Here is a 24,946-nt window from a genome sequence, read left to right on the forward strand (position 1 = left end):
CATGCATGTTGTCGAGTTTCCGAACACGAATAGACTTTCTCTTTTCAAACTATGTCTCTATAGTCGCAAATGAGAAAGTAGTTTTAGCTGGAAGGTATTAAAATTTATGAGTTACAATTCCGTCATTCCACATATTATACGTAACAAAAGAAAGTTTAAATACCACTTTTTGTCTTCGAAATATATTCATCGACTTTGTAAGTTTTGATTTTTAAATTTTAATAAATTTAAATTTCATCAAGTTTTAAGTTCCAATTTTCCAATGTCTTAAAATATTTTATTTTTATTCTAATACTTAGGAATCTCATCGAGTTTGGAACTATTTTTATCTGATATAAAAGTATTTTCACGGATATAAAAATTTTATTGGACCTAGGCTGATCGTATGTACGGCGTTTTTCTCTCACGCTGGTGCCGATCGTCTTGCTGGATTCAGCGTGACAATTTCTAAGCATATGCATCCCCTCGGCGCGGAATCAATAACGAAACCGTTAGAAATTCAGAATCGTTTTGCCGGCTCGGATTATCCGTATACCCGAGAATCTATCGATCATACCGAGAAAAAAGGGCTCGGAGAAAGAGTAAAAGATGCAGATCGTGTCGCGCGTACGTGTGTGTGTTCGGCTGGCATACATTAACCGCCACGACGGAAACTGGATTAAAGTGCCGGAATTATTCGCGGGGAGTTTGCATACGCGCGTCCTTGCGGCGAAATACCTCGCAATTGTCCCGCGATACAATACATCTCTATTCGAATGCAACGCGCAACCGAAGTTCTTCTGCTTCAAGAAAGGATTCTCGTATCGATGAAATGTCGCGTATCCGACGGTTGAAAGTGTTATCCGATTACAGTACTCTACGTAAACGTTAAGCTTCTCTCTCCTTCGAAACTGCAATCGAAATCGTGAAGCGAAGTGTTAAGACGCTATAAAAGAACTTGGAGAGCTCTTTTTCAAAACTTTCATCCAAACTAAACATTTAAAATTTGGGAACACACTTGCCATTGAGAAAATTTAATCTGAAGCTGCTGTCAGAATATTTAAAAATTTTTAACATTAAGTTAGTAATTCACTTAGAAATTTTTATTATTAAATTTATTCTTGCTTAAAATAAATTCTCAAAAATAAATCTCTTTATCTATTTCTTAAAACTTATTTTAAATAACTTTATACATGTTTTAAAAAGATAATAAATTCATCGTGACACATGTCCAAATTTCCAATTTTCTTGCGTCAATCAAATGGAAAAAAATATATAACATCGATAGAAGTTTGAATAATTAATAAGTTTCAAAAATCTCCCGCTACTTCAGTAAAATAAATGACAATAGCCTTATTTTTCTGTGTATTCCTTTCTCCCCCCATTCCTTAAAAAAAAAAAAAAAAAAAAAAACGCGGCGTGAAAGGTTAACGTGTCGTTCGAAGAAAGTTCTGTGATTAATGATTTACATGACGGACCGCTCGGCATCAGTCGGGCGCGTTGGTCGGAGCCAACAAACGCAGAAATAGGGATGACGTACGACGCTGCGGTCCGGCGAGCGATTTATTTTACAAGGTGTAGAAGTGCAACTCTTGACCGCCCATCAAAGTAACGAGTAGCCGGGGAGCACTCTCGGGGAAGCTTGATGGAATACTGACAAGAAGAGAAACAACACATCGGTCAGCGCGGTTGCGTCGAGGGTCGTTTGTTGACGAGCGATTTGCATTTACGATGCAATTGCGCGTTCCGAAGCGGCCGATGATAAACTGTCACTCTATTACCTCCAAGTAATGCCGCCTGTTTACCGTGTTTTGCTGGATATTGGATCTCTGTTTAAAGTACAGACACGAAAAGAATTTTAAATATATATTTTATATATATATGTATGTGTGTGTGTGTGTGTGTGTGTGTGTGTGTGTGTGTGTGTGTGTGTGTGTGTGTGTGTGTGTGTGTGTGTAATTATGAACAAATTATTAAATATAATGCAACGTATTTTGTGAAAAAAAAAACATAGTTTTTTTTTTTTAAAGAAGATGTGCATTTTTATCAGAGAAATGTTATTAAAAATGTTCTTTCTATCTTACGTTAATAGATATTATTGCGATATTTATTTAAATGCACTATTATTCATTATTAAACGCTACCACGTAAGCGATTTGCAGTGTTTTCCTTGCAAATATGCCGGTCCTCTCAGCAGTTCGAGAGAGTAACTACGAGCAGGATGGAGCAGAAATTATCCTTTGCCAAATATTGTCCCGTGCCAGAATCTACGATCGGGAGCGTCGCACTGACCGCGCGCAAGGAACAAGAGCAAAAAGAGGACTTTGGACGGTCTTGGGACGGGCACAGTTGCCGTCGTGGATCTTTGGATTAAGACGAGCTGACGTGGCACGTGCTAGATCTTCTCAATGCTGCTTCTGCGGCACAACTCGAGTGACCATTGGTCATTGTCGCAGGAGGGAGCGCAAAAAGGAAAGAGAACCGGTTGCCACCTGCTAGGAGACGAACGGCAACGCGGTCCAGGGTTCGATTTAAGAGGGACGATTGTGAATAAGGCGCTATTATAAGTGGCGCTTGATTTAAAGAAAGTGGAAAGGTTCAGAGAGTTCTTTTAAACTGAAGCTTAACTTCTTTAATACTATAAATAGTATATTAAAAAAGTTATTTGTCAATTATTTCTGACAAATAAAATCAGAAAATCGTTATCATTAAAGTACAATTCGACTAAGTAAAATCTATAGTTAAAGAAAAATAGTTTGATAATTCTTAAAAGTAGCTAAAGTATTTTTTCTCGACAAGGAAAAGTTATTCAGACACGAATGTTTCAATGGCGGCGAGAAAGAGTTCGTTGGTCACCGACCGCGGCGGAGACATACCCGCGAATTAGCATATTATCCGTTACGGCGGGCAGTTGCCCGCCTGTTTCTTCGCGGTGCGATCCTTCCGGAGGATCCGCAGCCCTCTCCTCATTCTTTTTATGGTCATCAGGCCATCGGCTCGGTACGTTGACCGGCCGCGATTCGCTACATGCTCGTCAAAAGACGACTGCCAACCGAATCCCTCCCGATTTGACCGCGAGAGAGTCTGAACGCACGCATGCACGTACGCACGCACGCACGCACGCACGCACGCACGCACGCATGCACGCACGTATGCGTGATCGGACCGTACACGTAACGCGCGCGTTACCGTCCATCCGACAAACAATGAGAAATCCCGACTAGTCGCCGTCGACCTGCAGTCGACTGAAATCGGATAGGATTGGCCAACGCCCCGGATCGTGACCTGCGCTGGTCCTGCCTGCAACACCTTCCTGGACGTGGCCGTGGAAGGGGTAGTTGGAAATTCAATTCCACCCTGGACGATGTCGGCGTCGGACGCGAATTCCTCCTGCGCGTCCAGCATCGTCATGAGAATTACCGTTGGTCAACAACTGTCATTTTGCGATCTCGCACCGAAATCAGTAAAAGTAAAAATTTTATGAATCTTTGTGAACAATCGATAAAAAGTTAATTTATCACAAAATATCATAAAAATACTTTCCTTTAAATTTTATTGTGATAATTTATTCCATATATTCACTCATATCAATGTGTAATTATATTACACATAAGAAATACATAATTGAATTAAGCTATTTAATCTCACCTGTTAAGTTACATTCTTTCTTTAAAGAAAAATTTTCTTGATGATTGGTGATCTATAGATCATAAAAAAAAAAATCTCAATCTCCGTTAATTGTGGGCAACCACGTCGTGTCATCATCAGTATCTGATTAAATTAGTGCAATTCCTTTGCGGAAATTTTTTTTTAAATTAGTGCAATTTTCCTTTGCGGAAAATTTTTTTCTCGATCTCGTTCGGTGAGGTCAATTAATTTCGTAGGATTTCGATCGGTCAATCCACGTGGTGCCGCGACCTCACCGATGTGACCTTCGACTCGACGGCAGAGGTACGTTGCTTGCCCCTTTGACCTCTTGCCCGCTACGAATTATACGCTCGTCAAAGTTAATGACATCGTAATGATCGTCCGGTTTATAGGCGCCCGCGACCATAGTCTGAAAAGGACAGAGGGAGAGAGGGAGCAGGAGGGTCGCAGGAGGATTCTCGATGACTGATGGTCATCGCACGACCAGTGGACAGTACAGGGTTAAGGGTCAGATCTTGGGCTAATCCTGATTAATCGCGGGTCCTCGTGTCTTCTTTCCTTCAAGTACGAAACGGAGGGATGCCGAGGTGGAGGTTGCATTCGAGAAATGTCGACGGCGGTTGCGGGCTCGTGGTCGCCCCCTCTCCCTCCCCATGTCATGTCGCGATTCGGACGTTTGGGAATGTGTCGGGACAGATCATGGAGTATCGTTCCCTTGGATGAACGCGATGGAAAAGGAACAAATCCACGAAATCATGAAAGAGGGTGACATTACGTCGGCATGCTAATCTTTACCAGAGCACATTTCGAAATTACATCACGTGTAAGATGATAAAAATACAAATATTTAAATAATTAATTGCGTCAGTTTAACTGTTAAACTTATTTTTATCGTGATATAAAGTTCACTTAATAATTTAACTTTATTTCTATAATTCTTTTAGTATTAAAAATATCTTACCTTTCTTTATACTCTAAAAGTACTCTCTCAGATGCGAAAGTGATGTGAAATTCTTAATTTTATTTTCAAATCTCAAACTTTATTCTATAAATTGTATCGACGAAGTGCTGTATTAATAAAGGAATAAATTGTCATAAAAATATATATCGCAAATGTACAAGTATTTATATATTCACTCGCATAATCGAGAAGATCAAATGGAAAAGTCTTTCATTGAAGATATATATACGTCATCGAAGAATAGCAAACGGAAGAATGCGAATTCGTATCCGGCAACGACGATCACGCCGGAATTGAATTCCAAGCTAGTCGATCTGTAGTCTGTAACTGCATTGAGAGAGGAATTTCTGTAGAAAGTATTGGTCGCAATCAACTTTAGAGAGAGAGATTTTCAAAAGCAAGCGGTACATATTCGACTGCAGGAATACCACCTAATGCAATAGTATTGTACTTTAATCCACGTCAATGCGAATTCAATGAATGAAAAAAAAAAAAAAAAAAAAAAAGAAACCTATATATTTCGTCAAGCCGCATACAAAAAAATTACTTAAGAAACAGTCTTTAAAAAATTGTATATAATATTATCCAATATCAGCGATTTGAACGCTTAATTTACGTCAAGATTCCGTAAGCAAGATCATCGGGCCGCAAGGAAACAACAACCAGCGACCGGGATGCGACTTGTCCGAGTCTGACAGTAGTTTCGGGACGGTTTGGCTGACTGACGGTAACGTCTCATCCGGTCGCGAGTTAGACGAAACGTATTACTGATATCCATTATAGCGACGCGATGCAGTCGGACACGGCCGTAACGTATACGTGGCGCGCAAGAACGCGTCGCGCGCATTACCCACGGCACAGAAAAAGCTCCCGGCAAGACACGACGAAGGATTATGGTCGCCAGCGGGATGCTGCGGCGCGTGAGATGCAGGTCATCATCTCTCACGTCGTTCCCCCGTCGCCCCTTGTAATGAAAGCCAAAAGAGAGAAGCGGCACGGACGCCGAAGGAGGACGGCGAGGAGGATCGGAGGAGGAGCCGTTGTCCTGCAGGACGTCCGGGCACCAGGTGGCCGGGATCGGGGGGCCATTACGTTCGTGGATTAATTGTGATGCAAAAACATCACGGTGGCTAACGGAGTGATAGGAGTGTCCGTCTTCAACGGACCGCGTTCCGGGTCCGGCCCGGTCTTTTTGTTTCGTCGGAGGAAGAGAGAGAGAGAGAGAGAGAGAGAGAGAGAGAGAGAGAGAGAGAGAGAGAGAGAGAGAGAGAGAGAGAATGTATGTGTGTGTGTGTGTGTGTGTGTGTGTGTGTGTGTGTGTGTGTGTGTGTGTGTGTGCGGCATAAGTTATCAGCGTGATTAAACAAGGGATTGCCCTGATGCGTCCTGCAGCTCTCGGGCAACGGTCAACCCGACCGTTGCAGGTGGCGGATTTGAAGACGCGACAAGCTTTATCTTCAGCATGAGGAGTATACATCTACGTGTATCTCCATTCTTAATAGCACTCATGAAAGGATATTCTCGGCTCTTATTTCAAGCCTTTTCTTTTTCTAACGCTGAGGATTTGATGGTTAAAATGGCTCGTATAAAGCTGCCATTTTACGCTTAAAAATTTAAGAAGTTAATCTCCAAGGAATTATTCTCGGCAGAATTACCGCGTATCTCATATCAACTGGCCAGCCTCGCGTTAACATTCTCGGGTCGTCCGGCTCGAAAGCTCGCGGTGGTCGTTTCGTTCCGCGTCCTAATACGGACACATCGCTTTAAAGCTGCGAAGGGTGAGAGTAGATGGCCTCGAGGGTGGTTGCCACGTCGGTAGTGGCTGCGAGGCTGGGTGCGGGTGGGTTTTGGGGGTTGGTGATTCTAAGAGGTCCGGCGCTCACACACGTGAGTCCGCTTTAGGGGGCGGCAGAAGGGAGGATGGCTGGTGGCGGCTCTGGTCCATGGGGCGCCGGTATTGATCTCCTGGTCCACCCCCGCCCCCAGGAGTCTCCCCTCGACCACGGTAAAAGGAGGGCGGATAGGATGGGTAAGATGTCAGCGTGCGTACATACAAAGTAGCCCACCAAGCTCGTCCTACCGACCGTGTACGCAGAGAGAAGTCTTGTACATTGTCCGCGTTAAATAAGTTATCCTGCGAGGCGCGGCATCCTCGGATGTACCTGCGTCATAGTTTTTGGATGATACGAGGCCCGTGGGTCTCACCATCGGAGCTTCCCTTTACGTGGATTAGATCGCGCGGTGTGTGCGTGCTATTGATTGGGTTCGGCTCGTATTTTTTTTCGAGAGAGCTTTACTAAATGCGTAATGCGTCTTGTTTTGATCATTTTTGTTATTATAGAAATTTATATACAATGAATGAAATATTAACCTGTATAACTGTAATGATTAAATAAATTAAAAATGTTAACTTTGTCGAATCAACACTAAAATATTTCAATAAACTTAGAAATAATATCTATTGAAAAAATTATTATCTGTAAAATTTTTAGAATTACAATTTTTTTATTAAACAAGCGAATTGTTTTTATACATATATAATTTTTAGATATACGTAAATAGTGTGTTGAATTATACTTTCCCGATGATAATGGTTCACTCGAGATTCTCCCGGTTAAAAGACCGCGTTTTTGGCAAGTTTCAAAGGGTTCTGTTTCACGATCCGAGCAGCGTTTTGCGATAAATCAAGGATCTTCCCTCCAAATCACGCGGCGAATCCAATGCATCATTTTCGAGATCGTAGAAGCCGATGCATCATCCGTTACTCAAGCGAGGTCCGTTTGTCACGTGGCGTACACGTCGGTAATGTTCGACTTATCGTTGCCCCGCGCGTTTCGAACGCGATACGAAATCCGGCTGATGATTTACACCTTGTCATCGGGTTACCCGGTATCCTCTACCATTGTGTAACGGAGAGCCCCGCTCGATCTGCTCTCGGGAACGCATCGCGCGTGTGTGCATCCATACGCACATACGTGCGTGTGTGTATGTGCGTGTGCGTGGAAGCTCCCCGACAGGAAAAGAGGATGGAGGCACGCACATCAAGGACGCGGAACCGTAATTATCCCCCTGCTCACGCGTACTCGCGTCCTCCGCCTCCGCGGTTCCCGGGGCGCCGATGCTCCTCGTTACGCTCATGCTGGCACGTAAGCGTGAATAATATAAGGAACAGAGACAGGGGGGTGAAGAGGAGAGAAAAAAAGGGACGCGTAGAAAAAGCCAATAAGGGCTGTGTCCGGCGCGGGAAAACCCTACGCGCAGATACTCCCCCGGGTGTCGGAGTTATTCCTTACGGAAAGTCCTCTCGCTTTTCTTTCGCCGACATTCACGTCGCTCGACGGATTTTTCCGGTGGATAAAACGCATAATAAGCCCATTAAATTGCCTACTCAGATAGATTATCGAGTTGGTTCTGCGGTTTCTAATGAAAAACTAAAGCGAACGTATTCTTATATCAAATCTCTCTTTTTCATGTCACCATTAAGAGATATAATCAATTAAATATAAGTTTTATTAATTGTAGAGATACAAAGCTGGCATCAGTCGAATTTCAAAAATTAATTTATGTAAAGTATTGTCGATATCAAGCGTTATTCTTCTTTCAAGTAATAAATTAACGTTAGTGCAGGAGCTATGTCATGTGTGTTTAAATAATACGTTTGAGTGTTAACTTTCAATGGAAACGTGCGAACTTTCGATTTAAACGCATCTCCTAAGCGCCACTAAATTCCATAATCGCCGCGGTAATTCGCACCGTTATCGGTCGACGTGATCTAAAACGCCGACGCTCCCGGAGCGGCCGCTTAACGATCAATTATATCGCGCCCGATAACGCTCTCGCTCCGGAATGACTGAGATAATGAATTTTCCCTCGCCGTCCCCGCCGTTCCCTCTGGCCTCCGTACGTAATAGCGTGGAGCTATGCTGTCCAGGAACATCCTCGCACGCTCGCCCACCTATCCAACCCCCCCCCCCCCCGCCGCATACACGCGTGCAGACCTGGTACACACACGCGCGGATGTCGCGCGTGTCGAGCACTTGCGCGCCAACTTGGCACGGCTCTGGAAGCAATTTACATCCCGGCGTTCTCTCCTCAGAACTGTGGGAAGGGGTTGGTCGAGGCCGGAGAGAGCAAACGGGCTGGAGGCGGAGGCGCCGGGGTAGCCCGAGACGGCACTGGAGCATTGTAATTCAAGTAATGTAAGCTTTATGCAAAATACATGTTAGTTAGGAGAGCACGAGAGATAGGGCTACCCTCCTTTCCACCTCGCTTCTACTCCCCCTCTCCCCCGTAAACCTCTTCCCACCCGCGCCTTGGTTCCCTCCTTACGTGCCTCCCTGTTCAAGTCTACAACGTTACTGCTTCCTCGCTCCCTCCCTCCCCCCTCTCTCTCTCTCTCTCTCTCTCTCTCTCTCTCTCTCTCTCTCTCTCTTCTTTCTCCGTCTTTCTCTCTCGATTCTTGCCTTTCTCTGTTCCTCTTAGCACGATCCACCCCTAGACTCTTCTCGTTGGAAGGGCTACTCTGAACTTCTAAGCGTAAACGCAAGCCACGTGGACACGTGCTGATGTGTATACTATACAGGATGTATAGAATAATTTCACTATTATCCATTACAATACCAATCAATAATATCAACAAGAATTGCTTACATACATATAAGCATCGATAAACTTGGTGTAGTAAACCAAAGATTAAAATTTTAAATTTATGAAACACACTTTAAGGATATTGACCTATGATTTTACAACAAATCTTTATATACTAATGCAAATATAACTTATGTCTCTTATCAGTATTTTCTAATATTGAAGATTCAAAAACTGGGATCAATTGCATTATACTGTCGGAACATAAGAAAATTGTCTAAGTCATCAAAATCACTAAATAAATTGTTCCTTTAACATAAAACATTTTATTATTTTACATAAAAATATGTATTATACAAATACGCACAAGTTTTCCTACATTTTATTTTCAATGTTTACAAACTTCAAACATTCCTAAATCAATTTTGAACAGAAGATAGATTTTATCTTGGCATACAAGCAATAAAATCTTTTGTTTCGGAATTTTTTGATTTATAGAATGTATAAAATATAAAATACAAAAATGAATTTTATTTCTATTATATTATAAATTAAATTATTTATATATATAAGTCTATAATGCATAAAAAACTTAATTTAAATAATTTATCTCTCACTAACTTTAAATAAATTTTATAAACATAATGTTTAATTATTTAAAAATATGTGTAAAATATAAAGTATTTTACACATATTTGCTAAATAATTATATTTAAAAATAAGCAGATGAATAAAGTTAATCATGCGTATAACGCATAGAATGTTTATTTTTATCCCGCGCTATTGATCCAAGAAATGGATTCAGAGTGCTGATTAGATATGGAAGCAAAAGAAGTTTTAGAGCTTCACTCATACGAAAATTTTACAGTATAGTCTTTCACCGAAAAAAATGTCGAATGGACTCACATTGGGAGTACTTTGTAAATAATTAAGAAAACTATTTTATAGCAAAAAATTTATAGCAAAAAATCTTGCTATCTTGAAAATCAATCTTTGTAGTCGTTATATATCATTAAAATAATTCTTGAAAAATAATTTAAAAGACAAGTTTTATAAAAAGTTGATCTTCAGATAGACAGTTTGAAAACTAATTTCATTTTTATTAAAATAATGTATAAAATTAACATATGTACAACATTTTTCTAACATATTTGTTTTCATTTTTACTTAATTATAACTTGATCACTTTGTATTATGTAATATTTTTTTTCATACAAAAGTATGTGAAAAATGAAAAATATATGAGCACATTTCTATATGAATAAATAATTAATATCGCTGAATATTTAATACCGCTTATTTTATTATTATCTTTATGGCTTATTCGTTCGACATCTACTTATTTCTTTACCACGGCATTCGAAAATAAATAAAAGGAGGCAAACAAGAAGGAGAGAAGCAAGAGAAAAATGGTCCAACGATTGGATCCATTTTCGCAGATCGCAGAATGTCAAAACTCATTCGCGTCCTTGGCTTTCATTCTTCTTCTCGATCATGCATCGTTAAGTTTTGCGAATGACACGCAACTTCAATTAGAATCGCAACGACGTTACGTTATGCGTCGCGGGGTAATTTGCCCGGCGCGGCGTGTAGAAAACAGATGTGACAGGCCATGCCTGACAGTCGGAATCATTCTGATCTGTGTTGCGTCGTCATTATCGCGAAAGCCGCTTTTTAGCTCAGATATTTGGAATGTCACGCAACGCTACGCGATACATTTTCTCGGTGCACGCACCGCATTTAGTTCCCGGAACGCTGCGTGTCGTCGGAGCCGTTGTCGTTAAAAGGACCACACGTACACAGGCGCACATATACGTGTCATCTGCCACGAAATTATTCTAGATTAGCGTAAAATTTTCAAATTTGTTCCAATTCTTAGTGTGTGGATCAACCTTTACTTTCGCATCATTCATATGTTTCATATCCTTCTTCTTCCTTAATATAATATAATATGACTATAGTGTAAATAATTATATCTAATAAGATTTAAGATTTCTCTCTATTATAAATTATTACAAAGATATCTCTCTATTATAAAGATTTCTCTCTATTATCATTGGATTGGATAAATATCATGAGATCCTATGTGAGGTATATGCTAGAAAATTTTCTCCTTGTCATTTTGAAAATTTTCTTCTTGTCATTGTGATCCTGAATATAATGGATGCTATTAACACCAACAAAATTCTATAAACCTCGGCCGATGAATCATTTAGGTAAACCACGCTGTACCTACGATACTAATTATTAACGGCGCTTTGACCGCCGTCCCTCCCGCCGTCCCTCCCTGTTACTCCGCTGTCATGCCGCGGCATATCTGCATCCATAAGATCCCGTATCTAATTTGCATGGGGCTTAAGCCGAGCCCTCGCTCCCTAAGATCGTGGAAACGACTTTCGGCCACGCGGGCTCGTCGTGGCCAAGTGGCCACGGGGGTGGCACGTATATACGTTGCAGAGATGAGCTACGAGCAGTTTTGACCCCCTCGGCGGGCAGAAATTACCCCCTTATCTTCCCGCGGCAAGGCTGGCGCTATATACTGAATCCTAATGCTCAATCTCAAGATAAACGGGCGCGAGCCAACCCCCCCTCATCCGCGCCACCACTGCCTCCCCAATCGAGCGAGACTCTATATGCTGTTTCACGTATCTGACCTCCTTATTTGATCTCGGTAAGGGCTAACAATCGAAGAGATAATAAATGCCGAAAGAACGTGAGTGATTCACAAAATAAATGTATGAGGAGCAGTACGTTCCAAGTCTATTATTATATTTGACAACAACAATTAATTTCTGATTTGTACTTTTGTGCGGCATATGTATAACAGTTTTTATAAAAAAAATTCTAAGTTTTCTATTTTAAATACTTTTCCGAATTTGAAGAGGAAAAAATGAAATTCTTAATCTTCTTTATATTATTTCTGAATGCAATTATATTTATCATTCGTTAAATTTCTTTATTCATTCGTTAAATTTCCAGGGCAGTCGATATCGCTGCCTTGCCAGGCATCGTCATTGCAGAATTCTAGTATCACATAAACACAACAAATCTCTACCAAGTTAAAACGAAGGGGGCCATGCAGTACCCTGCGTTAATCCGGAAAATCACACAATTCTGCAAACTACACAAAATTGGACGAGCAAATTTACGGCAGCATGGGAGGAGAAGAAGGGGAACCTGGTATATGGCGTCACCAAGAAATTTCGGTGAATTGTCGATCGATGCACGAGAGACAAGGAGAGAGAGTGATAAAAGAAGGAGGAGGAGAGAGATCACACCGTCGAAACCGACCCTGGGACGGACACCAGGGCGGATATTCCGTGACGCGAAGATTAAAGCTCGCATGTTACAAGTGTACATATATGTGTGTATACGTGTGTGTGTGTGTGTGTGTGTGTGTGTGTATTTGTGTGTGTGTGTGTGTGTATTTGTGTGTGTGTGTGTGTGTGTTTGTGTGTGTGTGTTTGTGTGTGTGTGTGTGTGTGTGTGTGTGTGTGTGTGTTTGTGTGTGTGTGTGTGTGTGTGTATTTGTGTGTGAGCGAGTGTGTGAGTTGACTATGTCACGCGCGACAAACTACACTTACATTTACAGCGTCATACGAATGAGTTGGACATGCATTTACATTAACGTACATGCACACTATCGATCGATAGTTTGGTACAAGTCTTATCCTTGAAAAACTTTGTTCTTGAAAAAACTCGATTTTTTTGTATTTTTCTGATTAATAATATTAATATTTTATAATAAAGCTGTTAATAAATTAATCATAGAAAGTGACATATATGATAACATTAAACAGATCTAATTTGAATAAAATAACTTTCTACCAAAGAATGAATTCGTTACGAAAGATGTTAAAATTTTGTGGGAGTAATAATCTAATTTTATTATATAATTTATTTGTTAATAATATTTCAGTGTTATTATGATTATGAATAAATATATTACTTATCACGGTGCTCCTACAGCATGAAAATTTAATTTTGCTAAAATTATACCGTCTTTAAACTCTTGATTTAAATTTTCGTGAACGCGAAAACTTTTAATACGAAATCCCTCCTTTGATTAAATATATTTTCGCTATTTGACTATTATGAGTAAACTTTTCCGCTCGTATTCCCGTAAGTATATTCTCCGAAAATTCCACACGTCGGCGAAGGGAAGCATCTACGTTTCGACCACATCGTCGACGTGTCACCCGACGGTACGTCCACATTCATATGCGACACACACGGATGCATGCCGACGCGCGTAGAATGTAATTAAGATAAATTAGCGTTAAGGGGAATTGGGCTGTGGAGCGCGAGGGTGGAGGAACGCGAAAGGGTGGCGGCGACCGTACGCGTCTGTGTGTCCTTATATACGGACGCGTGTGCACGCGTGCACATGTACATGCCCTTATTACACCAGTAACACATACACGCATACATGCTCGCGTAGACGCGAGAGGGTCCACGCGAAAGCTCGAGTACGTGTCGTACGAGTGTGCGTGCGAAGGAGGGAGTAAGAGACAAGTAGAAGGACGGCCGGAGAGAGTGGCCGGAGAAAACGGACGGCGGGGGTGGAGACGGTTTCGAGGGAGGCTACGAGGGAATGTCGGGCGGTAGAGCGTGTATGTGGGCTCCCCGTGCTTCGTGCGAGTAAGCCTCGTCGGCGTTACGGCACGCTGGAAGCTTAATGATGCATGCCGCCGGCGCCAAACGAGCATCCACTGATAAAGCGATGACCAGGAAGGGATGCGGGGGGGTGAAGAGGGGCCGACCGACGAATCTCTTTGCGTACGTCGACTCGGCAGTTATCGAACAAGATATATATCGATCTCGCGATCTTCTCGCTGATTCTCCAGAGATGCAATACAATGTTATTTATAATTTGAAAGCAAAGATTTATTATATATATATATATATAAGAATAAACATGTATTATATTAAAATTATGTATATTAAGACTATCATTAATATCAGCTAATTTGCCATTCTATAAATATTTTGTCAGCGTTGCAATTTTCCATTATCGTGCGACTTTCCCAAGAGTGTTGAGGATGAGATATAAATAGATAGTTAGATAAATAGAGAGTAGGGGAGAAAGAGAGAGAGAGAGAGAGAGAGAGGGGGGGGGGAGGGAGTGAGAGAGAGAGAGAGAGAGAGAGAGAGAGAGAGAGAGAGAGAGAGAGAGAGAGAGAGAGAGAGAGAGAGAGAGAGAGAGAGAGAGAGAGAGAGAGAGAGAGAGAGAAGGTGCTTTGGCTGTAACAATCGCGTCGTAGCGATATCTTATGCGTTCGCCACGAGGTTTGGACAGCGAGGAGAAACAATGCCTCGGGGATGCTGGGGCTGATGGACGCTTCCGATACGCGAGAAAGAGGGCGAACGGACGGGGGTTGAAGAAGCGAGATAACGCAAGGGAGAGATGGCGAAAAGGGAAGGCAAGAGAGAGAGAGAGAGAGAGAGAGAGAGAGAGAGAGAGAGAGAGAGAGAGAGAGAGAGAGAGAGAGAGAGAGAGAGAGAGAGAGAGAGAGAGAGAGAGAGAGAGAGAGAGGGAGGGAGGAGGTTATACCTCCCTAGTTTCTCCGGCTATTATATTATTTAATTAATTAAGTTCGCGAGACCCTTGCCAGGCCGTTCGCGTGATTAATAACATTGCATGGGCCGAGCGCTATTAGCTCGACCTCGGTCTGTGGATTTACGATGTTCCTTGACTATATGTATGTATATGTGCGTACATGTACATTATGTTCTTAGACATCATCTGGACCAGTCAACGCCAAACGCAGGATGTTTTTGCTGCGTGGGCAACGTTAGTGGCGAGCAAGCGTTATAAATAAATATTCTTCCGTATTTCCGGGAGGCTAGAAATCCATTCTACATATTCGCTCATGTTATGCTCGCGATTATACATTAATATGAATATATAAATAAAGATAACTAACTTTATTATAGTTGCTACAACACATATTGATTAGATACTGTATTTTATCAGTGTTTAAATATCCTTTAAAAATTTAAACATATCTTTTCAAATAAACATGTTATATTAAAAGATTGACAAATATTGATCTTAGATTAAAGAATCATAAATAATTTATATGTCTGCGGTAATAATAAGAGCATTATTAATGTCGCTATAAAACTGCTTCTTTTTTTAAAGAAAATACGAGAAGATAGTTTATCTCCAATAAAATTACATTTCTTGATAATAAAATAAAACGAACGCTTAATACAGTCCGAGAAGTGTTCTTTCGCGGTGCTTTCACGAATTTTCGTAATAGAAGTTGAGTCGTGCATTCTGTGCCGACGGGCGCATTGGAGACAAAGTTCTCTTTTATTGGCAAAGAAGAGTATAGTGCTCGTTAAAGACTCTTTATCTCGTTCCGCTCGAGAAATGGAACTGTCGCAGGTAACTTTATCATGAGAAAAATACCACGAATGCTCACACCTCTCCGATAATTCGATGGTGATTTATTTCCATTACCGTTGACAATCAATGTATTCTTTTCTACAAATCATCGATGTTAATCTTATGGTGATAGAACCACTAACGTATTAATAAACGTATTAATACGCAACTGTAAAATATTAGAATTAATATATTAATGTTAAAATGCACACAAAGACTTTGAAAAGAGAGAGAAAAATCAGAAAATACATGCGGAAAACATCTGGAAAATTCACGTTCATTCTTAAGACGTTATATCTCTCGATTCTGTAAAGAAATCCTATGTACAGAATGTTTATCGTCGCGATCGGCATAAAGAATTGTTTAATTATTTTATATGTAAATGTAAATCAAAATCAGTAAATCAGCATATTTTCCTTTTTTATTTTTTATAAGAGACTCGTATCTCGGACAAATCTACACTGCATTATGCAAGGTAACTTGTTTAATTCCTAAATGAAGCTTACACGAGTGGTCGCCGTTAGATTTTAACGGAGCTAAATTCGCGCGTTCATTTCGAGATGACGTGCAAACGCGTCGCACAGCGAATCCCGACCGCGTTAGATAATTGCAGCGTAAAACGCGGCACGAGATGTTACATACCGGAATGGAATACGAATAAGAATGTTAACCATTCGGTCGTCAGAGGATGAGGCCTCATTACCTCGTCGCGCGCTTTAGTTTCACACACACACACACACACACACACACGCGCGCGCGCGCGCGCGCGCACGCACACCCACGGCTGCATGTATATGCATGTCGACGATAACCTTTCCCATATAATTTTGTCAAGATGACCCACTTTTCGCTGCGCTTTTTAAACTCTTTGAGCTGCACTTGTCCCGCGATAATGAGAACGTTAAAGTTCGTTATGTAAGTTCTTTCGTGCCTGCCGATATTAAAAAAGTTTAATGAAATTTAAAGAAATACGAGAAAAAAAATGCAATCTTAACAAACGATTGGACAGTTGGTACATAATTTTCTTGTATATTCATGAGTGTTTGAAGAATCGTCAGCGTCTTAAATGTCAGTGATTGCCTCAAAATAAATTATTATCATTAATTATAATCTAGATATCTTATTTCATTAAACTCTTTCGTACTAAAAAGTATCTGATTAATAGAATTTGACTAGACACCTTTAACAATAATTAAAAGTTTCAATCTCACTTGTATTCACTCTTCTAAATGTTATTCTATTAAATGAGTGTTATATACGAGTGAAAAAAATAGCCAGTGTTATTATCTAAATCCAATATTTTGAAAGTGCGAAAACGACCGACCGAAATCGTATTATCGAAATTGGATAGGGACGGAAAATTTGAGAAAAATGCAAATGCAAATAGCAGTTATCGAATCATAAAAAAGGGTACGAAATTCACCCACGCTGGCCTTATCGTCAAGCAGGATTGAAGTCCAGCCGGTCGTTTTATATGAGATAAGCCGAGTCCATTTGCAATATCTAATCTCGTTGTGAACGATGTCTAAAAGGCTTCCAAGTGACATTTTACAACTCACTCACTTTGACTTTCTGGTTAAATAGAAGATTAGAGAGAAGGTTAGAAAAAGACAGTGTATACACACACACACACACACACACACACACACACACACACACACACACACACACACACACACACACACACACACACACACACACACACACACACACACACACACACACACACACACACACACACACACACACACACACACACACACACACACACACACACACACACACACACACACACACACACACACACACACACACACACACACACACTGTCTTTTTCTTTTAATTTCTAAATAAACAGTGATATGACTATGGCATGTATTTTCTATTTATTTAAAAACTAAATTATTTAGAGAAATATCTGTAACTTTATTGTGCTCTCTCAGTAACAATATTATAACGATATGATTTTTACAATATGCAAAACAAAATTGATTTAAGCAATATAATTTAACAGTAAAATACAAAATTATATTTAATCTAAAATTATATTTAATCATATTAAAGAGAATCTACAACGAAAAATTATCACAAAACTTTATATAAACTTTATATGCTAAATAATAAATAATAACTCAATAATAAATTAAATGTTCATTATCAAAAATATGTCAAATATTTAATATTGTTTTAATTTTCTAAAATAAAACATATCATTTCAATCGTTTGTTTTTGTTGTAATTGTTTAATAACCGATTGTGAAAATTCAAATATTCGTCGTGACTAGCTCTAAAACTACAAAAAAAAATTGATTCAGGTCAGCGAAAAAAATGCCGAAACATGCTCCGATGACAAACTAGCTATCCCTAACCCTCTAAAAAGTCAAAGACATTGACATGCACCCTCGTAAAGATATTGCATATTCCGCGTTCTCTGTGGACAGATAGTGTCAGAACGTTTGCATTATTTCAGAATTCGGAGGGGTTGCCACTTTAAATTAACTCTCGGCGACCTAAATTGGCTTCGGCTAATCGTAAAGGCTATTGAAATTGACCTATGTTTCTTGAGCCATAATTAAGAGAATAAAGAATTAGTAAATTATACTACACGATTATATTTATATTAAGAAAATAGTTGTTACAATAGATTAGATAGAAGAATACATATCAATACATATCAATACATATTCTGTGATCGAATTTTACAAATTTAATTTCAAGAATTTAGATATTATAATCAGACGATAATGTACCATTTTAAGGCTTGTTTCACGAATTAGTCACGCGCTTTATCTTAAAAAGAAGATATCGGTCCTCGGGCAACTTTGAATCTTTTCAAAAAATTTATTGAAGCCTTTATTGAAGTCTCCGGGGAAGATGATCCCGCCGTCAGTGCGAATAATTATCGACGAGGAAATAGCTCCGCGCCGGCGAAAGAAGGTACGCGTGCACGGGGAACAGAAGCGCGCGAAGGGAGAAAAAGGAACGATCGTCGCGGCGGCGACAATCGGTAATTTCTTCGGTCATCGATCATCGCTGCGTCCCACCGTGATTGGCCGAGCGGACGGGGTTGCGGCCGAAATACGACGTGCCGATTGGCCCGAGACCAGGGTGAGAAAATCTCTCGCCGCGGAGTTCAATGCCTGTCGAGCGGGATGATTTATCGCAATGACGCTCTCCTCCTCGCTGGCTACGTTTTCCCGCCGATGACGCGTTCGCGAAACTCCATGCCGGTCTCGGCAATTTTCGAAACGGTCATCTGATGCGTCGCATATCCGCAGCACATGGGCACCACATGAACGGAGTTCACTTCCTGTGGGCTACCGAAAACAATAAAATTTCTTTGCCAAAATTTCTTTCCGAACTTCCTGCTTTAATTTCGAAAACTTCAACATTCTCTCTAACAATAGCCTTAAAAAAACTGATATTTGCAGTAGATATTTGAAAGATAAATTTTTTTCTAATCATCATTGTTCGGACGTTTTTTAAATATTTTTTGTGTTATGCCTAGATATTATTGCTGCACACATTTATTATTTCATAAAAGATTTCTCTTTAAATATCTCGTATCTTTTTTATAACGAATCTTACGACGAAAAAAAAATAATTTTTATTTTTTCCATAACTTCTATTTATTATATTGCTTTTTAATTATTAATATTTATTGTTTAATTAATAATAAATGAAATATAATAAGTGATAGATATTCGAGGCAAGATATTAAACGCCTAGCAATCTTATTTTAACTTTTAGAACTTTTACATAAATAAATTGAATATAATTCCTTATGTAGCCAATCACGTGCCATTAAATTTAACGAATTTGCAACGTGACAGCTCAAAGCTAGAATTAAATTTTTCCCTTTAATAAATCGACAATCGCATATGACATCGATTATCCCTCCCTTCGCGGAAAAGCTTTTTGCAGAAAATATATAATATAATAATATATAAATACATAAATAATAATAATGATAAACAATTGAAAGAAACTTCATTAATCTTTTTAAAATCTGTGATCATTTTTTTGTTTCTGCAAACTAATTAAATCCTCGACACGCCGTGCAATTACCTCAGATTCGTCCAAAGGGCAAAGACGATAAAAGGATGAATTTCTGGGAAGCGCCTATGAATACCGGCTCAACTGCTTTATCATCGAAATTTCTAAATGAATTCCGAATTTGCGATAATAAAGCGATCGAACGTGCACCGTCATGGCACGTCATGGGTAAGACGTAAAGACCCCCCCCCCCGTTTCCCACCTGAGATTTCGCATAATGCAACGTTGATGCATATTGCTCGGGCTCCCCCTATACAGGTACTAGAAACACCCGGTATACAACATTGTTCACGAAACAATGGAGTTTGCGCGCGTCGTGGCGCCCCTTCATTCCGCCACGCTGAAATCCCCGACTGCGACTTCGTGCTCGGCTATCCGCCCCTCCCCCCCTCGTCCTCCGAACAAGTGCACTTGGGCTTTCTTATCGCCCGGCCGATGCGCCGCAGCAAATTATGATTGCCCTAATTTCCTTTGACTCACGACTATCCGTTCTTTCCCGTGACATCGTGACTTGCCAGCACGAAGGACAAGATAATTCTCAAAAGAATCTCTCAGCTGACGGAACGGATGGAAATTGATGTCGGAACAGAAGTTAATGCTATGTTACGTTTGCTGCTGTAAAAGCTGACTGCAGCAGATCTCGCCAAATTCGTTTCATTTGTTACGTTAAAATTTGATGTCAAGCTGTATATGTATATGTTATATTAAATACGTTTTTTAATTATTTCATAGTTTAAGATATATATATATATATATATATATATATATATATATATATATATTATTCATCTATAAAATATTTGTTACTTTTATATATTTAATCTTCTGTTTTTTAATTATCATATAACTGCCCGAAAAATTAGAATAAAAAAAATATTAGAACAAGAGTGAGATTATTGAGGTGTCCAGTCAGTGTAGCTAATATTGCTCATCATTGATCGAACGTTAAATAGCTCACAATGAATAGCGACGAGTGAAACATGAATAATAATGAACGCGTTGCTAAAGACGAACGATTGGCTATGAATATTAGATCAGAGAGAATATTGGATAAAGAAAGTTCCATGCTAATATTCGCGTAGCGGGGTGTACAAAACTTTCGAAGTGTAATACTTAGGCGTCATAAATTCATTTAAACCCCCGGTGACGTAATATTTTGCCAAGACGTTCAGAATGGAGTTAAACGTTCCGAACAAAGTTATATTATCTTCGAAGAAACTTGCAACCAGTAAATCTGTGAAAAAATAGCAGAGAATATCTTTATGCCAAGATAGATTAGCTGATATATTTCAGATAAATCAGACCAATAATAATTTTCTAGGCAATTTATAATAAATACATAAAAAGAGTAATTTGAAACAAATTAAATTAACAATTAAACTAACTAAATTAATTAAACTGTTAAATTATAAATAAAAAATATTTTAATTACAAATAGAATATTCTTTAAATTAATAAAATTATGTTAAATTTCTATAAAAATATAAATAACCTTTTTCAAAAATTTAGAGTAAGATTAATAAAACATTGCGCAAGATTTTATTTCTGATTGAGAAATATGTTTATTTTTTTGTATTTTTAAGTATCTAGTAATGTCTTAAATGTTACTCTAACACAACTTCATGAAATAGTTATTCATGATAAAATCGTAAATGCATTGTGTCTGTTGTGATAATGTAATCAGTTAAATTTAATATTTAATTTGAGAATAATGCATCAAGAATGGAATTACCTTATAATATAATGTTTATTTATTGATCTTATTATCGTGATCTCTTTTAAGATATTAATAATATTGAACAAGGAAAAATGTGCTTTGTGTTCTTTGTATCCAAGCACACAGATTATATTTTAATCGGTACGATATCTTCAATATATTTTTCGACAAAATAATGAATCATTCATTACGATTCGTGAAAATCTTTTCTGTTAATAAAATTAAAAAAAACTTTATCCACAGGAAATTAAGAAAATGACATCGTCGATTTGATCTTTAGTCGTTCGTGATTTTGACATCAAAAAGTAAATACCTTCACTTTTTCCATTTATATTAATATTATTTTTAATGCTTATTTTTTAATGCTTTTGCTCATTTTTTCTATCTTTCTACAATTTTTATTATTACTAATATATCAATTTTATTTTTATGATCTTGTTATCTAGTTAAACAGATCTAGTTAAACAGATTATGTACATTAAACTTTCCAATTATGCACGCTTATAAATGTTAACAAGTGTCAGTCAAGGCGCAATTATATGCGTCGGCATATAATTATATTACCTTATTATTGTTATATTACCTGAGAATATCCAAATACGTATACACACATATAAACCTAATTAAATATGTAAAACTATATCGTTTACTTTTATGTTCTTCTCTGTTGCTATGTTTTATAGCACGTCTAACATAAAACTGTTATAAACTTAATATTCTTTCTAGCAAACACGATTAATTAAACAAAATTAAAACTCGACGTTTAAAACGCCACTAATCATTCAATTATGATATTATCATAACAGCAATATCTCCCAATATCATTATATAATTCAAGATAATTATATTAAAAAATGGATTTTTTAATTAAATATCAGCAATTAAATTTACATGATTTACATAGCTACAATAAATATTTATGTTAATGTTTTAAATTGTATGCGCATATTTTTTTCAGATTGTTACAGATTGCCTCATATTTTTACCTTCTCCGAAACGCTGCTCAATTGAAATTGCCCCGAATCTCATTGGCAAATTTTCGCGAGAAACCGAGCGGACGTGGACAAAGGATTTTTGCGCCCGTTCTCGGCGGCGTTTCGCGTTCCTACGCGCCAGGACGAGGGACGAAGAAGGGCATTACGGCGCGGGTAGGAATCGAAGTGAGATGCGAAACGGAGAAGAAGAAGAAATCGAACCGCGGTCTCGCATGGCGGATCGACGACGCATCGAAAATTAATGTGAATACCACGAAACTGGTCCCCGCGGTATTCGCCCGCGGGAACGGTATTTCTGTATTTACCAATAGTATCGATAATAATTCTTCCTTCTCCGCCCTTTTTTTCTCTCTCTCTCTCTCTCTCTCTCTCTCTCTCACTCTCTCGTGCGTCCGTCGATAAGATCTCCCTCGTGGGAGACGCGACCCCCGGAAATTATAGGTTTTCGCAGTTTGAATTATTTCCTGCTTCGTCTCGCAAGTGAAACCTCGGTAAAGAACGCAGTCACGATAGAAACGAGACTGATTGAGACTCATTATGTCCACCTCCCTGCCTCACGAGCGTGAAGATTGTGAGTGTGAGATGGTGTAGGTGTTGGTCGCCGCGAATTAATCGTTTTGATTTCGTTCTCGTATCGCACATTAACAGACTGCTGAGAACAATTTTTAACGTATACGTTAAAACAAAAATATAAATAAAGAAATATATTTGTTGCAATTTATTTTCGCAAATTAAAGATCATAAAATTAGTATTTCTAAATTTAATCCAAGCGATTCGTGATTTCTTCATTAGAAACTCGAAGATTGATCAATTGAAATTGATAAATTGCTAAAGTGTTATTCAGTCCCCTTTATTTCGTTTCCAACTGAAGTCATTAAATCAACGAGCAGTGTCACTGCGATATTTACCAGTCCGTTATTATCTGTGCAGGGAGAAGACGACGGGTGGTCACCTACGCGGCGAATCGCGATTGAGATTCGTGGAAAACGTGTGAATGAACTTTAATTGTGCCGCGCAGCGACAAACAAAAGGAGCGAAAGTACCTCGCTCCTCGGAGGTGGTTCCCCCTTATCCCGCGCGTACCTTCTTGAACCCTTCGCATCTCGCACACTCTCGAATCGACCGGGGAGGGAAAAGGGTGAGGAGGGGGAGAGAACGTTCAAGGTTAAGGCAAATCGCGCCGCGGATGACGTCAGGATGCAGTTAAACTAGTTTTAGTTTTGGTCCAGCCGCTCCGGAATCAGGCCCGGACAAAGAAGACGCTGTGGGAACCACAGCGTAGTGGAAAGAGGAAGGGAGGGAGGGAAAGAAAGAGAGAGAGAGAGAGAGAGAGAGAGAGAGAGAGAGAGGAAGAGGAAGGGGAAATGCACGCAGTGGAAACGCGAGATCTTTTCCGGCGAGCTCTGCGCTCGTTGCGCTTCCTCTTAATCGAATTTCGGTTTGTCCGATCGTCTCGACAACGATAACGACGAGAGAGGAAAAGAAAAAGGCCGCGGTAACCTTGAGACGTCAGCGTCCGGAGAACGCTTGATTAACTGGTTCTTTGTTGCTAACTAGACGCCGCCATCGTAAAATGCCCGTTTGCTGAAATTACTATCGCCCGAGCGACTCTGCTTGCGATATATATAAATATTAATGTCTACTCGGAGAGAGAAAGAAAGAGAATGTGCGTTCCGACATTTTGTACTTTGGTACGAGGACCTCGCTAAATCCTTGGTCGAGATATAAAATAGCAAATGTAAAATCTCTCATCACCGTGTCATCGTAAAAATTATTATGAACGCTCGTTGAAAGGAGAAATTAATATTCATTTCGTGTATCCTGATGTAGCGATATGCTAAAATTGTTATTACATACATATATAGGTACCTTCGATATTTTGATACGTAAGTTTAATGCTCTTTCCCCTACAAATATGTATTTCACACAAAGCTAATTGTTACAATGAATTTCTGCAATGTGTGCGGAATTAATTTGTGTAATGAAATATTAATACGTTTTTGATTAATTTTACAAACATAATTACACAATGTTGTAAACGTGGCTCCGTTTTAATTAAAGCCGTTTAGTAATTTGTTGGCATATATAATTAGAGCGTTTAAAGATACGCAAAAAATGTAGAGGTATAGTCAGGGATTTAATCGTTATCGATGAAGTATTCTATATAGGGCAAAGAGAGCAAAATTGAATTAACGCTGATTGACGTTGATACAATCGGCGCTCAGCGTGGCTGCCACGTTTCAAGACTTCCAAGACTCCTCAATTATTATTGATTCGTCGGCGTGACGTACTCGCGAAAAGACCCGAGAGACGAGGAATCTCTTCGGTTATAATAGATTTGCAAAAAAAAAAAAAAAAAGAAAAAGAAAAAGAAAAAACGAGGGATGCGACACGTGCCCGAGCAACATCGGGGCCCGAGTCGTTGGCCTGTCGAAGAGCAGCGCGCGAAGAACAGTGCGACGGGCCACGGGTAAACCAGCAATCATACGGTGGTCCAATTACCATAAGAAGGGCTCTAATTTCACACAATGCTCCCTTTTTTCTCCCCAGGGCGGGCCACGGCTGGTCGCGATCGGACGGGTTGCACGTGGTCGAGAAAGGTCGCTCGA

At 39.4% G+C, this 24,946-nt stretch overlaps 1 long non-coding RNA gene across 2 annotated transcripts; it reads left to right on the top strand.

Moving 5' to 3' along the window:
• Positions 1–2,024: 2,024 nt before the first annotated feature.
• LOC148935970 (uncharacterized) lies at positions 2,025–8,615 on the top strand. Of its 2 annotated transcripts, none has more exons than XR_016139882.1 (3): positions 2,025–3,448; positions 3,864–3,930; positions 4,020–8,615. It is a non-coding gene; the product is annotated as an uncharacterized LOC148935970 (long non-coding RNA). The 2 variants fall into 2 exon arrangements; XR_016139883.1 differs by having other exon boundaries at positions 2,025–3,442.
• The last annotated feature ends 16,331 nt before the right edge of the window (positions 8,616–24,946 follow it).

Source organism: Pogonomyrmex barbatus, unplaced genomic scaffold (genome assembly GCF_055798465.1).
Source record: "Pogonomyrmex barbatus isolate J1 unplaced genomic scaffold, ASM5579846v1 scaffold3, whole genome shotgun sequence".
NCBI lineage: Eukaryota > Metazoa > Arthropoda > Insecta > Hymenoptera > Formicidae > Pogonomyrmex > Pogonomyrmex barbatus.